The following is a 14,120-nucleotide window of genomic DNA, read 5'->3' as shown; positions in this document are numbered from 1 at the left end:
CAGAAGGTCAAATTACAGTGGGAAGGTTAGGGAGAGGTGAGGGAGATAAGAGATCAACCGAAGGACTTGTATGCAAGCATATAAGCATAACCAATGGATACAAAACTCTGGGGGGTGAGGGCATGTATGGGAGTGGGTTGGGGGGGCAATTGTAAGATATATACACATATAATTCCTTAATAAAAAAATGAAAAAATAAAAAAATAAAAAAATCCAAATAAAATGAAAATAAACTAACAAGGTAGCTAATAAACAAAATAAACTAGTGAATAAAATAGAATCAGAGGTATGGAAACATGGAACAGACTGATGAATCTCAGAGAGAAGCGGGGAGAGGGGTTGGAAGAGATTAACCAAAGATCTTATATGCATATATGCATTACCTATGGACACAGACAATAGGGTGCTAAGGCCTGGGGTAGGGTGGGAACCAGGTGGAGGGGGACAATAGGGGAAAAAAAGAGGGATATATGTAATACTCTCAACAATAAAGATTTTAATAATAATAATAATAAGTAGTAGTAGTAGTTGGTAGCTACATCAGGATGAACTAAAAATAAAATAAAACAACAGGGTCAGGCCAGGTGACCTTCAGACAAGATGGACACAAGATAGTACAATTCACTATTAAGAACAAATCCTAGCCCTAGCTGGTTTGGCTCAGTGGATAGAGTATCGGCCTGCGAACCACAGGGTCCCGGGTTCGATTCTGGTCAAGGGCACATGCCCGGGTTGCGGGCTCGATCCCCAGTAGGGGGTGTGCAGGAGGCAGCTGATCAATGATTCTCTCATCATTGATGTTTCTGTCTCTCTCTCCCTCTCCCTTCCTTTCTGAAATCAATAAAATATATTAAAAATAAATAAAGTTTCTTAAAAAAAAAAAAAGAACAAATCCTACAATCTACCCATGTACACAAAGAGTTAGGTCCAAGGATTTAGTTGTTTGTAACAGCAGGACACAGAGGAGGAAACACACAATTTCCCTCAATGGGGACTGATTAAGTAAACTGTGGTACTTAAATGGTACCACAGTTTACTTAATGGTAGCATCATACACACTTATAGGAAAAGATCTGAGACATAATATTGACATTGAAAGTTCAGAAAATGTGAAATGTATTTACAATAAGATATATAGAACACCAGTGCATATATAGAGCAATGTAAGTGTAGACTGTTTCTTAAAGGGGACCCAAGAAACAGGTACAAGGCTTGCCTTTGGGAAGAGAAGCTGGGGGTTCCAGAGATTCCTGGAGACAGGCCCCTGCCCTCTAAATTGGAGGTCTAGGTGGGACAGAGTGGGAAGGAGGAAGGAAGATTTTTCATTTTATGCCCTTGCTTAGTCTTCAAATTTTTAAATAAGTGTTTATTACCATAAGAAAAAAGGCCAGTGATATAAATCTACCTAATAAAAGAGTAACATGATATTTGACCGTACCTTTGCGACACCCACCAGCCAATCAGGAGTGAGTATGAAAATTAACCCAACAAAGATGGTGGGTTAATTTGCATACACAGGTGCTGAGTGACCAGGGACGGGGCGGGATGCTTGCGTTGTCGCCATGGAGACGATGCAGGCCTTCCACACCAACCCAGCCGCTCTGGGCCTCTGGGCAGCGTGGGAAGGCAGAAAGGCTGCTCTGGCCAGAGTGAAGGTGGTGCCGGCAGCCAGGGGAACGAAGGCCCATTCTTGCATGAATCTTCATTCGTGCATCGGGCCTCTAAGTAAATAAATAAAAGACATAGTAATCCAAGGGATTAGAAGTCTTCTGACATCTTATAGCATTTTCTAGGAAATTTTAAAGCCTGCCGGAGCCAGTTCACAAATACCTAAATTCCAGACTATACCTAAACTGCCTATGGGTACTACAATTTCCTTGTCTTTTGAGCAGGCTGTGTCTTACTGGCAGCTGTAAAAATCAATTACATCTGCATTATAATCCATTCCAGCGTCCCTCTCTGTGTCTCTGGGTCATTAATATGTTATTCTTCACAGCAATGAAACAAAATCCCTGTATCACAGCCAGAATGCTGGGTCTAGGAGGGAGGTCTGTGATACCCCTTATTTGTCAGACAGGGAACGTGAGACCCAGAGAGGTGAAGGGATGAACGCTGACAATGACTGGCCCAGGCGACCTGCCTCCCAGGCTCCAGTGGCCCCTGCTGGGATGGCACCACAGGAACATGGACAGTCCAGCATACAACCTGGGTCTGGGTTCCACACAGAACGGAACTTATTCGTATGAATGTCGGATGCTGTAAAAAACATGGAACTCTCTAGCGTGACATCTCAGGAAAGCTAGTCAGTCCTCAGAAGAGAAATTATCCAGATACATAAAGCTGACCTCATTAAGTGCCAAGTTACTTTTTCAATTTCAATCATTTTTAATAGAAACCACTTGCAAATCATGGACTTCTCTGATCATACTAAACAAAGTAAACTAAATGACATTGGCATAACTTACTTTGGAGGTTGAGGGTTGTTTACCTGAAGTGGACAATATGGCCTTTTACCTGCACAAGCATCACCTGGGTTGTCATCCAGCGCCTCACCCTCTTTCTAGCCTCATTCCCAGATACCATCACTAGAATATAGGTCCTCCCAAAATGCACCAGGCACTTTCCCACCCCAGTGCCTTTGCATATGCTGTTTCTAATTCCTGGGTTGCTTTCTTCATCTGCTCAGCAACCTCCTACTCAACCTTCAAGACCAGCTCAAATATCACCTTCTCTGATGCCTCCCCTAGTGTCTCCACCCCCCCAGCCAGAGTGAGAACCCTTTACCCAGACTGTGGGCACCTCAAGGGCAGGGACAATGACTCTCTATCTACTCTCCACCCACTCATCCAAGTGGGGCTCTGACTCTGCCACTGCTTCATGTAACTGGCCTGGTTGCAGACATCTGTCACACAGCACCTGGGGGATTGAGTCCCCACCACAAAAAACTCAATAGCGTTTGGGTTGGCCAAGTCCTGGACCATGGCAGTGAGGTGAAAGGGGCCTTAATGTCAGCGTATCCCAGAGCTTCAGATCCAGGAGTCACCATGACACAGTGCCGCCCTCCCATTATTCAAATGAGGAACCTGAGGCAGAGAATGGGGACCCCTTCCCCAAGTCATGCTGAGGCACAGCCAAGAACTGGTCACCAGATTTCCTTTCCACAGCGCCTTCACAACGGCTCCGACAAAGGAGCCGTGGAGCCAGGCAACCAGCATGGTTTGAGATGCAAGGAGGCTATTTTCCGCTGGAATTTAAATGAACAATGAAAATTAGGTGCAGTTGTTATTATTCCAACAATTGACAAATGGATTAATATAGCCTGTGAGGGCATGGGAAAGACCCTCAGAGAAAGGCTGCAATAACAGGATCACAGTTAGGACACAGGGTCCAATGCTAGGAGAAACAAAACCCCACACTGGATAGGGATAGGGGGGCTCTGAAAAACCTAGCATGTGACTGACCACGTGAACATAAGAGCCAGGAATGATACCTCCTCAAGAAGCCCTCCGAGCCTGGATCCCCAGAGCTCTCCATGTTCCAGGAACCCATTGCCCATGGCAACCCCTGCCACATAGAGGGTTTTGGTTTGTTATAAGAGTGAAGGAAGAGGGTGATGGTGGCCACAGGTCAGAATGTGCTCATGGAATCCCTCCCCAGTCTGGCCCTCACTGTAGGTACAGCCCATCCCCCTGCTGGGCCCAGCTGAGTGAGCTGGACTGCTTGTCCAGTAGTCCAGGGGGCAGGGCCAACGGAGAACAGAACTGTGGCTTCTACTTGAGCTATGAGTCTATTAAAGTAAATGGGAAATGCTCATTTGTAGTTCTTATAGGATTCAAGGGGCTTGACAACATCAGAAGGAAATGTAGAAGCAAAAAACTGAGCTGCTGCCTTCACCCTGATCCCCACCCTCCCCAAATCACACCGTCATCAACTTCCCATCAGGGTGCCCTGCCATCCCCAAGATAAAATCAAAAGTGCTCCCTCTTGAGCCTCTCATACTCAACCCTCCTTTCCCTGGCTGGCGGCACAAGAAAGTCCCTGCCAGATCCTCAGGAAGGAAAGGGTAAGATCCACAATGCTTACTCTGAGTGGTCAGCTCCCCCGCAGGGACAGTTCCCAGAAAATGGCTCCAGGCTGTCCCAGAGCTGCTCCTCGGTGCCATTCTCTCGGCAGGACATGGGGCCAGGCTGCCCCAGTTCGCTGCCCCAAACAGAAGAGGAAGGCCGGTGCCCAGCAGTGCTGGACAGACATCCTTCTCCACCCCCAGGTGACCACAGGCAAGTTACTCAGCTTCCCGGGGCCTCCATGCCTTTACCCACAAAGTGGGGACAGACCTTCCTTGTAGGAGTGGTGTGAGGTTTGGCAATGACACTTGTAACTGCCTAGCCAGGGCTGGGCACCTAGGAGCCTGCAGAGCCAGGCAGTCTCTTCTATTCCACGGTGGCCCTGTGCCTCACACCAGAGCTGATGCACAACCAAGTGCCTCTGCAAACAGATGCTGTGTCCTAGGGTGGGGCCCGGCCAAGACAGCATTGAAGGCCAGCTCCCTTCACCCGGCGTGTGAACTTCCATCTTGGCAAAATGCACGCGTCTTTCTGAGCCTCCTTTCTCACCTCCCTGCCTCTTCCTTAACTCCAGGGGTTGTTACCTGTCTCAGAGTCATGATCCTCTCACACAGAGCACATACTCTGAATCAGGCACTTTACAGAACTGATTGAATTAAATCCTCAAAACCCCTCCCTTTTATAGATAAACTGAGGCTCAGAGTTTAGTAACTTAGCTCAGGACATCAGGCAGTGCCTGGATGATAGGGATTTGAGCGCAGCCCATTGGCCCCAACCATGAGTGTGTTATGTTCGTAACACGGCTCTGCCTCTTCTTCCCTGCACAGGTGCTTCTTGAATGCAGGCTCTGTGATGGATGCTTCGCACGTGCCACTTCACGTGAGCCTCCCGGTGACCCTCTGAGGTCAGTGCTACCCCTGCCACCCTCATCCTATCATCCAGAAAGAGAAAAGGGGTCCTTCAGCATGCTTTGACCCCCGCTGTTCACACTCAGTCAGCTCCTAGGACCCGGGTCACAAACCCTGATTCCCTTTCTAGGGAATGCCCTACTTCCCCTCTGGCATGGAGTACAGCTGGGAGAAGCGGGAGGGGAATAGCAGCAACCACCGGGGTGGACTTGAGGCTTCTGCCAGCTCTGCTGAGGCTGCCTTAGAGGCCCAGGTGGGGTCAAATCAGGGAGGCAGCCCTTGCCTTGGCCCCTTCTCTTCCCCAGCTGCCTGTGCCTGCTTCTCCATTCCCTCCTCAACAAACCAGTCCCAGGGCTGAACCCACTCTCAGAGTGTCCCTTGTTATGAAACCCTTTGGGAGCTTGGGACCAGGGATGAACTGAGTTCGGTGGTTCCAAGCCTCAACTCCCAGGCCTAAAGTCTCCACACTCCAGAGCTCTAAGACAGCACACACTCGCTGTCACTTCCTTCAAGGGACCTCCCTGGACCTCCCCAGGTGAGGCACACCCCTGTCAGAAGCCGCCCATTGTCCTCTGATTGAGACATTGGTAGCTGAAGCAACTTCCACCTGTCAATCTTATGTAAATCCTTGCTGATTGGCTATTACTGGCTGTGGGTGGATCCCAAACCTTAATAAAAGGGATTGCAAGGCCAGAGCGAGGAGTAGTCCTCCCCCTAGAGGTGGGCTGCCGCCTGGACCCCAATATTGCCAAATTAATATTTTTCTAGTCTCTTTCATTTGTGTGCGGCCTCCTCCAGAACCCGAACCCTGAACCTGAACCCTGAACCACGCGGGATGTGAAAGGGGTTCCTGCAACTGGCACCCAAATGTGGGACATCTGGCGGAGATGATATTTTTCGCCTAGAGCGAAGGAGGAAAAATACACTGAGAAAAGGTGTGGAAAATTCACCGAAAAGAGGTGAGGGAAATTCACCACACCCAAAGCCCACAGCCAGCTACAGAAACCGGATCTGTAAGTAGGGTGGGAACATTTTTTTCAGTCAGGCTAATGGGGAAGAATTAGTTGATAAAATAATGTGGTTTCTTGTTCAAATTAAAATCTTAGTTTGTATTTGGAATTTAAAATCTGTAATAAGAAATGAAACTCCACTGCTGAAGCCGTCTCTGGTGCGGAGAAATTAAAAGGTGGCAGGAGAGGGCAGGGCTATCTGCTCTCCCGCAATAAGATTACTCAATGCTTTGTTTAAAAATTATAGAAGAACTCAAAGGGAAATGCAAATCTTGGCCAAATTGGGTGTTAGTTATTACTTCAGAAAGTGAAAAAGAAAGAAAAAATTTGAGATCTGTCTTTATCTATTAAGCATGAAAAGAAATTCGGCCAGATGTGTTACTGAAACTTCCCCCGAAGTAAGCAGGATGTGGGGGAAGGGAGAGACATGTGGCGAGCCAATATGGACTTCCACTCTCCCAGTAATTTAAAGTTTCCTTTCTGGCCATGAAAAAGTCTTCTCGCCTTAAAAATTTAGAAATGTGTCTGGAATTTCTGTGCTCGTGGGGAGAGAAGCCCGGCTTAAAAACAAATGCACGCAACTGTCCATTTTTTGGACATATTAGATAGGGTTTTAAGCTGGAGTCTCTCTGCAAAAGCTACAGAAAAAGAAAAGCCCAGAACTGTTTTTTTTCCTAAGAAAAAGGGCGAAAAAGTCTTCTCGAAAGAAATTCAAGCTAGTTCCAGCAACAGGATTCGCATTTCCATAATAAAGAGTAGTTTTTAAAATGCTAATGAACCTTGTTAAAAAGTTAACTTTTAAGGCCTTCAAGAAAATAAGTAAATTTGTCTCTGTTATAGAATTTATCCAAAGTAAATGCTTTAAAATAATTATAATTGACTCTAGAATCTCAAAGAAATTGTTGAAATATAGATAAATAATGTATTAATTATAAAAAATCTAAACAGGCCAGGTGAGGGCTGGCTATGCCCTTTGTTAATGGAGGAAGGGGTAGGGTAGATGCCCTTCCCCCAGCAGACAGGTAATCCAGTTTCCTGCCAGGAGCCATCTTTGAAGAATGTGTTAATTTGCATTTGAACTTCAGCTACAGGTTTGCTTCCCCCAGTAGAACAAGCAGACAGGTAGACCAGTTTCCCGACGGGAGCCATCTTTGAAAATGTGGTAATTTACATTCGAATAGACCAAACCTGGTTTTCCAGAGCCACTGGCAAATAAAAATTAAAATTTAAATTGGCTAATAAAAAACCTAGAGGACAGAATTGAATCTATTAATTGATTAAGAATATAAAAGTGTTATTAATCTAGAAACTGCTAAATGTTTGACTTGCCAGCTTTGAAAGTTCAAAGTGCAAGTTAAATTGGGAGAAATTATATAGTTGTGGTAATTAAATGCCTAAAGTATAAAAATTGTTGAAGAAATGTTGTGTTTTCTCTGAAAATAATTAGGAATTCAAAATAAGTTGCTTATTGGTCTAATTTAAAAAGAGGATTAATTCTGTGATCCCAACCAAAATTTTTCTATGCAAAAACTAGTTTAAAATCTAATTGATATCTTAAGATAATTATAAAAAAATTATAATCTTTAAATCATATATGGATATATATATATACACACACACATATATATATATATATATATATATATATATATATATATACACACATATATATATACATTTGATGGTTTTTTCCATGTTAAAATTTCAGGGCTGTAATAGAGAGATGATTCTTGGAAAGCTCCAAGGGTGTCCGGAGTAATACAAGAAATTTATTCTCTCTTCTTAAAGGAAATATTTTAAATTTAACAGATCTAATATACTTGAAATTGCATGGAAAGCTTTATCAAATAAAAATTAATAACTATATTTTAAATACTATGAAGGTTTTGGCCTCTAAGAAGGGCAAAATGAAGTAATTAAATATTTCTTAAAATCCAACAGCAGAATTTAAAATGACAAAAAGCCCGTAGCCGCCTGCATTCTTAATTAAGCTAGAAGCGGGGCAACATTTGCAGCTTGTGAATCAGATGTAAACATTTATTAAATTTGCTTTGCTTTTTAAATGAAGATAGCTACTTTAATTACTTAAATAAATTAGCTTTTAAAATTATAATCAAGGTTTTCAGCTAAATGAAAAGCCAATGTTTTTATAAACAATTCTAATAAAGACCAGAAACAGCTAGTGAGATTTCTGTTTGTCTGCAATGTGATTTTGACTGTCTGACTTTTGAAGGAACAGATTGGACAGCTGCCATGATGGCCACAAGGCTTGCCGGTCCCCTGGGGGCCACCATCTTGAAGCCATAGGGTCCAACCCCTCCCTTTGAATAAGCCAATGTCTTTGTAAGAAATTTGATTAAGTATTCTAAGAAAGTTACTAAGACCTCCCATGGTCCCTCTGTGGATGCAAATAAGCCTAAGGGGATACTCTTTAAAAATAAAATTCTAGCTTAATAAAAAGGAGAAATTTGAAATCTCTTTCACTGGTATTTACAGGATAAACTGAGGATTATTATTAAAATACTAAATCTAATCCATACTAATGGTCACCATAACCTTAAGAGAAATTGTTTCATGTGACAAAGATTTTTAAATGAAACTCTCTGTAGCCTGAAAATTATTTTAGAAGGAAATAAAGAGAGGTTTCCTTCAAATGTCTTAAGGATTGTAATTGAAAACCAATGCATTAGGCCTCAGAAGATGGAGATAAGAAAAGATTGTCTTAAAACTTTAAATGACTTTCAGAAATTATTAGGGGACATTAACTGGTTAAGACCTTATCTGAAGATCTCTACAGGAGAAATGACAAATTTATTTAATTTACTTAGAGGTGACTCTAATCTTTCCTCTCCCCGAACATTAACAGATGAAGCTAGGAATGAGTTGCTAAGAATTGAGCAGGCAATTTCCTCAGCCCAAGTAGCACGGGTACAGCCCGAATTACCTTTATTGGGACAAATTAACCCGACTGCAAATAGTCCCACTGGAGTCATCTTTCAAAATAAAAACTCTCCTACCATTATTGAATGGGTCCACCTAAGGCATCAATCCTCTAAAACTGCGGTTACATATGTAGAACTATTGGCCCAGTTAATATTTCAAATTAGAAAACGTTGTAAACAGCTTAGAGGGGAAGAGCCCCAGTGTATCTACTTCCCCCTCACTAGGAAGCAATTAGAAATGTTATTTCAGACTGATATAAATTGGCAAATTGGGTTAAGTGGATATTCAGGGGAACTTAGCTGTCACCTATTAAAAGATAAATTACTACAATTTTTTATATAATACCTCCATCATTATACCAAAAAATACTAGGCAGGAACCTATTCCTGGAGCTTTAACTGTTTTTACTGATGGATCATCTAACGGGAAAGCTGCCTATCACACAGTAAATTCAGACCGAGTCATACTGATCAGTATGACTTCTAGTCCAATTCTTCTGTACAAAGAATTGAACTAGAAGCTATTAATGCTGCATTGCAGGATTTCCAAGAGCCTCTTAACAATGTCTCTGATTCCTTTTACATTGCGAACTTAGTGAATAGGATTGAAACTGCCCGGTTGAAATGGCTTAGTGACCAAAGTTTATTTTTACTATTTAAACAAGTTCAGCAGGTTGCACAACAGAGACAATATCCTTTTTATATCACTCACATCAGGGCTCATAGTGTCTTACCTGGTCCTTTAACAAAAGGAAATGCACATGCTGATCAATTGGTTGCTTTATTAAAAGAAGCCTTAGAATCTCATCAGCTTTTACATCAGTCTGCCAAAATGCTGTCTAAACAATTCTCAATCACTCGACAACAGGCAAAACAGATTATTAAGGAATGTCCCACTTGCATGTTACATCTACCTCAAGGGCATAACACAGGAGACAACCCTAGAGGTTTGCTAAGAGACCATATCTGGCAAATGATGTAACGCGTTATACTTTCTTTAGACGCCTTGGGGCATTACATGTCTCTGTAGACACCTTTTCAATAGTAATATGGGCTACTGCATCTACAGGAGAAACGGCAAAACAGGTTATTAATCATTGCCTAGCCGCTTTTGCCATCATGAGAGTTCCAAAAATTATTAAAACTGTTAATGGGCCTGCTTACACAAGCTGTCATCTCTAGGAATTTTGTAAAAGGTGGAAAATTCAGCACATTACAGGAATACCATATAATTCCCAAGGAGAGTCCATTATTGAACGACAGCATCAGCGGCTAAAATCCCAACTTGAAAAACAAAAAGGGGGGATTATGGAGAAATCACCTGCGGGTAGGCTGCACCAAGCCTTAATTACTTTAAATTTTTTTCACTTGTGATGCTGATGGAAAGACACCTATGGAGCTACATTGGTGTCAGAATAAAACAAAAGAAAATGGTCTAGTTAAATGCAAAGATCCCGAATCTGGTTTATGGACGGGACCCAATCCATTATTAACCTTTGGCAGAGGGTATGCTTGTATATTTCCAAAGAATTTTTCCAAACATGTGTGGATTCCTGCTAGAAATATTAAACTGCAACAGGGATCCAAGAGAGAAACTAGCCAGACTAATGAGGACCTTGCGCCTGGAGCCACACCATGCAGCTGCAGACAATCAACTACCTCAGCCACAAAGAGCAGCAACTCCAAGCCATCCACTGAAGATGAGGAGCAGGAGGAGGACGAGCCAGACAACAAACAGCCCAGAGGCCACCTGGGGCATGGTAAAGAAGATGGTACAGAAAGGTGAGTGAATTTGTGAGGTAACCAGAACCCCAAGAACGCCTAAGAACGTTTTCCTTGCCATGCTAGCAGTAATCAGCTGTACGGTAATATTACCTGGGGCAAATGGGGAAGTATTTTGGACTTATGTTCCTGACCCTTCATGGGTAAGACCCCTTACATGGGCTGATCCCACGCCTAATGTAGTCACCAATAATACCAAACACCTAGGTCATCCAGGAGAAACATGGGTGGGGCAAGGAAATATAATTACACAGGTGTCGCCACCCAGCTTCCCCTTTGTATGACACAAATTCAAAACACTGCCCCTTTGTGTGTAAAATTAAAGAGAGGTTTCTGGCTTGCGTGGATACCAAAGGAGGGGACTATCACTATTTGCTCCTGGGAGAGGTGCAGAAAATGTAACTAAGACCTTGTCTATACAAAAAGAAATTGACAGCCAGTTTGAAATTGAATCGCCATGGCCTAGAGCAAAGAATATCCTTACATATTATTCTACAATGTCATTATAATTTTTGATATTTTACAGCATATTGCACAATTATCCCAAACAAACTTACAAACTAATTCCTTGAATGTCTGGCAGCAATTTAAAAAGGACATGAAAGGATTTAATCCCTTCCACTGTGTAGAGGGCCCCCTGGGAAGGCACCTGAGCATTCTATATTGGACCCTCTTGCCCTTTTGGCCAAGAGGGACCCTCTTCTCACAATCCAATTGCCCACAGCTGTTGCCTGAGCTTTCTGTTCATGCTGAGGTTGAAGCCTCGTGATGGCTGGTACCATGGATCTGTCTCTCGCCCAATGGTGTGAGCTGGGCCCTCCCTGGATAAGAAACCTGGGTTCCCCAAGATATGTGATCAGTGCCAGGGCCCCGCCAGCAGGCGAGGGGATCCCAAGGCAGGTGCTGGGTGTGGAGGCCACGGGGGCATAGGCTACCAAGGAGACAGAACTGAACCTCACATCACCCTGCTTGGCCCTGAAGGATGGCTGGTTAGCCAGAGATGGTTAAGATTCCTCAGGGAAAGAACAACCTAAGACAGGCACAGTCGCAGAGGGGCCATCAGGAGAGAACTTGGGGGTCAACAGAGGTGGGGCACAGACCCTCACCCCCCCAACCTTGCTGAGGCCTGAAACCTCACCCCTTCTGAGGGAGGTCTCCTGACCCGATGGCTGCTTAGCTTCCCATGCCCAGCTCAGATCGGGACCCAGGTAACAGACAGAGACTTGGCTGACAGCAGCTGCCCTATATCTAAATCCAGGCTAGCACCAGGAATGCTCAGGGCCTACTCAAGAATGCAAATAATCCTTTCCACTAATATTTACAGGGTAAACTAAGATTGTTGTTAGAGTATTAAATTTGACAGTAAAATAGTAGTCAAGTTTTCAGATTAATTTAAATTGGCTAATTGAAATAAGTGAATATTCAAGAAAATTTAATTGTACTGGACAAAAAGCTGTTCCTAAAGTATTAACTAAAATTTCTATTGATAGTTCATCTCATGGTAAAATTGCTTAACATGCAATGAACCTAAAGCAGTCATGTTTTTGTGCAAAAAATTAAAATTTAAAGTTATTAAGACTGCATTATAAAATTTCTAAAAGCCTCCATTAATCAAAAAAGGGGGGGTAGTGGAGTAATATCATGTAAGAAAAAATATCCTGTAAATAAATTACATCTAGAAAATTTTTACTTTAGAAAATTAATTTTCATTTGTAATGCTAACAACAAGACACCCATGAAAAACACACATGGTGTCAAAATAAGCCAAAGGAAAATCGTTTTGGCAAAAATAAAAAGGATCCCAAGTCAAATTTATAGAAATAATTCCTTTATTAACTTTTGGTAGAGAATATGTTTGTATATTTTCAGAAAACAACTCCTAGACCACATGGATTCCTGCAACAGAGAGAAATTGACAGGACTGCTCCAGCCATGAAGACAAGAGGAGAAACAGTCCAGAGATGGAAGATGCTGACGATGCTTGCCATACTAGCAGTCAGCAGCTGTGCATCACTGCAGGTTGCCCAGGACCAAACCAGAGAGGGTCGGACCTGCATTGCCACCATTTGTCCACCATCCAGAATTGAGATATCATTGCTGACATGTACACATAAGGAACTGTTTGACATTGAAACTGGGACTCAAAACTGTTGGACATTGAAATTGGGACTCAAAAAACTGTTGGCCCAGAAAGAAACTTACTACAGACTGATTCATTTGCCTCTCAGCATAACCATTATTGCTTGTCTCATTTTTTGTTCTTATATGTTTATTTCTAGTCTGCAGATGAAAGATTTTTTTAAAGAAAAGAAACGGGGGAGATGTCGGAAGCCGCCCATTGTCCTCTGATTGAGACATTGGTAGATGAAGCAACTTCCACCTGTCAATCTTATGTAAATCCTTGCTGATTGGCTATTACTGGCTATGGGTGGATCCCAAACCTTAATAAAAGGGATTGCAAGGCCAGAGCGAGGGGTAGTCTTCCCCCTAGAGGTGGGCTGCCGCCTGGCCCCCAATATTGCCAAATTAATATTTTTCTAGTCTCTTTCATTTGTGTGTGGCCTCCTCCAGAACCCGAACCCTGAACCTGAACCTGAACCCTGAACCACGCGGGATATGAAAGGGGTTCCCGCACACCCCATTCTCTTGATCTCATTTTACTCCCTTTCAAGCCCATCTCACAGCCTATATTTTTATCTTGCTTAATTACTTGGTAACTTATTTACTATCTGTCTCTTCTATCAGAATGAAGCTCTGTGAAGGAGGGGACTTTGTTCACTACTGTAGCCCAGTACCCAGGTGGTGCTGGTGTGCAGTAGGTGCTCAATAAATGTCAAATAAATGAATGAATCCTGTTGAACCAGATTCATTCTGGCTCAGGGACAAACACAGGGGTGGTGCAAGACTTGTGAGCCAGGAAGGGAAAAGCCCCCATTCCTGATCCCCATTCTCACCCTTGTCTTATTCCATCTGAGCCAACACCCTTCTTCATATGCCATATATTCTGAAAGGGCCAGGTGAAAATGTTTTTCAAAAACACTGATTCTTATCTCTAGTACTTACAGGAACCTGTCAGCTAATGATTTTATTTAAAAAATAACACTGACACCCTTTGGCAAAGCAAATAAACATCCTTCATATATTTGGTTTCTTTCCTAGTAGCTTTGCTTAAACTGGAGCCAGTCTGCATTAAAGGGAGTGGGGAAACTGAGGAAACCTAGAAAAAACAGAGAGAGAGAAAGCTGCGAGGGCTTGCCCTGGTACAGAGACCCCATATGGCTGTGGCGGATTCAGTCGCCTGGCAGGGCTTGATCCACATTCTAAGGGCTGTTAGGGAAGTGGCTTGCTGACTCTTAAGAAGTGCCTTCATATTGCAGAACAGCTGCCATGGGGTGCCAAGCCACGGCCCCAGTG

General features: G+C 43.1%; 1 protein-coding gene and 1 long non-coding RNA gene across 3 annotated transcripts in view; one reads left to right on the top strand and one right to left on the bottom strand.

Moving 5' to 3' along the window:
• IQSEC1 (IQ motif and Sec7 domain ArfGEF 1) overlaps positions 1-14,120 on the bottom strand; it is a 150,445-nt gene that overhangs the window by 88,407 nt on the left and 47,918 nt on the right. The window lies entirely within an intron of this gene.
• On the top strand, positions 5,719-13,543 carry LOC307103321. The gene is made up of 3 exons (XR_013813806.1): positions 5,719-5,985; positions 10,504-10,706; positions 12,576-13,543. It is a non-coding gene; the product is annotated as an uncharacterized lncRNA (long non-coding RNA).

The sequence above is a fragment of the Cnephaeus nilssonii genome (genome assembly GCF_951640355.1).
Source record: "Cnephaeus nilssonii genome assembly, chromosome: 7".
NCBI lineage: Eukaryota > Metazoa > Chordata > Mammalia > Chiroptera > Vespertilionidae > Cnephaeus > Cnephaeus nilssonii.
This window is presented reverse-complemented; position numbering and strand designations above follow the sequence as displayed.